Here is a 2,113-nt window from a genome sequence, read left to right on the forward strand (position 1 = left end):
ATAGATGAAGGTCAGTTGCATTTTCTGATGAAAGCTGGTTCTGTCTTGGTGCCAGTGATGGCCGTGCGTTGGTTAGAAGTAGGGCAGGTGAGGGCCTGTAACCAACTTTCTGCGTGAAACTTCCTGGCAGATTAAAACTGTGTGCCGGACCGAGACTCGAACTCGGGACCCTTGCCTTTCACGCGCAAGAGCTCTACCAACTGAGCTACCCAAGCACGACTCACGCCCCGTCCTCACAGCTTTACTTTCGCCAGTACCTCGTCTCCTACCTTCCAAACTTTACAGAAGCTCTCCTGCGAACCATGCAGGACTTGCACTCCTGAAAGAAAGGACATTGCGGAGACATGGCTTATCCACAGACTGGAGGATGTTTCCAGAATGAGATTTTCACTCTGCAGCGGAGTGTGCGCTGATATGAAACTACCTGGCAGATTAAAACTGTGTGTCGGACCGAGACTCGAACTCGGGACCTTTGCCTTTTGCGGGCAAGTGCTCTACCAACTGAGCTACCCAAGCACGACTCACGTCCCGTCCTCACAGCTTTACTTCCGCCAGTACCTCGTCGCCTACCTTCCAAACTTTACAGAAGCTCTCCTGCGAACCATGCAGGACTAGCACTCCTGAAAGAAAGGATATTGCGGACACATGGCTTAGCCACAGTCTAGGGGATGTTTCCAGAATGAGATTTTCACTCTGCAGCGGAGTGCTCTGATATGAAACTTCTTGGCAGATTAAAACTGTGTGTCGGACCGAGACTCGAACTCGGGACCTTTGCCTTTCACTGGCGGAAGAAAAACTGTGAGGACGGGGCGTGAGGATCACCCAGAGAGTAATGGACCGCATTTGTTTTTCTCAGACAAAAACAATGCTACGAATGCGAAACGTTACCTATGTGTTATCTAAAGTCTCTTGAGTGAGCGCGCCAAGTTTCCGTCACTTCCGACAGATAGCGTAGCTGCAGGAACAATATTCACAAACGCTTGTGCAAAGTCTGTGGAGCATCTGCTGCCGACAGAAGTACAGTTAGTCACTGGACACGGACGGTAAGGTCATCAGAAGGCGGTTTGGCAGAGCTCCACGTTTTGCAGCGACCGGGGAGATCATGAACGGCTGTTACGTATGACATGTTGCAGCGAGCTGATGTCATTCGCGAGGATAGACGCATTATGACCATTCGTGGAAGACATTTTGAGGACGATGAGGAGGTGATTCACACAGTGAAGCACTGGCTCCTCCAACAGAACAAGGATTGATACCGATCGGGCATACACGCCCTTGTTTCACCCTGGAGGAAGGCCATAGAACGGGATGGATTACGTGGACAAATAGGGTGTATAGATAAAACATCATTCTTTTGTGTGTGTTATTCTCATAATGTTCAATAAAGAATTGTTGTAGAAAAAAATGCGGCGCATTACTTTCTGAGCAACCCTCATAGCTTTATGATGTTGCGTATTTGAGCTGTTCTGGGACAGTAGTATAGATAAAGCAACTTATCCAGGGAGCATACAACTTTTTTTTTATTTAAGACCAAGGAGTAAGCTAACTACTGCATATCCAGAGGGTAAACATTTATTACTGAACTTATCAGTGAACGTAAGTACTTCGAACACTGCATGCTGTCACTAAAATTCTCACTGCAACGCCCGATCGCTACACCACTGCCCCACAAGTGTCGACGATACGACGATATTTGGTACTGAAGCGAACGTGGCATCCCGCTCATGTCATCACTTGTTTTGTGGACCCTGCGCCGATGTTTTGTGATGTGTCATTCATTGCGCCTCCTGGCGGAGTCACATCTGTCACAATGTCCATGAGTTCGTTGTTCGTTGACTATTGTATAGTTGGCTAGTCTCCCAATGGGTGCCTCCCGAAGTGACAGATAGGGGAAGCTCACAAGATAAAGTGGGCATTGGGGAAGTAAAATACTCAGGATGGACTAAAACTAGCACAACGGAAGGATAGATCTCGATGCTGCATAGAAGGCAATCTGTCTATAACAGATCATCTGAAACAAAATCAGCTGGTACGGATGTTTAAATCTGACAGAGTCATGGATGTCCTTACCCTCCGCAGCTTTTGCGACGCGGCCAAGGTACACTCGAACTGC

General features: G+C 48.0%; 1 non-coding gene across 1 annotated transcript; it reads right to left on the reverse strand.

Annotated features, from left to right (window-relative positions):
• Positions 1-441: 441 nt before the first annotated feature.
• Positions 442-516, reverse strand: Trnal-caa (transfer RNA leucine (anticodon CAA)). Its single transcript has one exon. It is a non-coding gene; the product is annotated as a tRNA-Leu (tRNA).
• Positions 517-2,113: the final 1,597 nt, after the last annotated feature.

The sequence above is a fragment of the Schistocerca nitens genome, chromosome 8, assembly GCF_023898315.1.
Source record: "Schistocerca nitens isolate TAMUIC-IGC-003100 chromosome 8, iqSchNite1.1, whole genome shotgun sequence".
Classification (NCBI taxonomy): Eukaryota; Metazoa; Arthropoda; class Insecta; order Orthoptera; family Acrididae; genus Schistocerca; species Schistocerca nitens.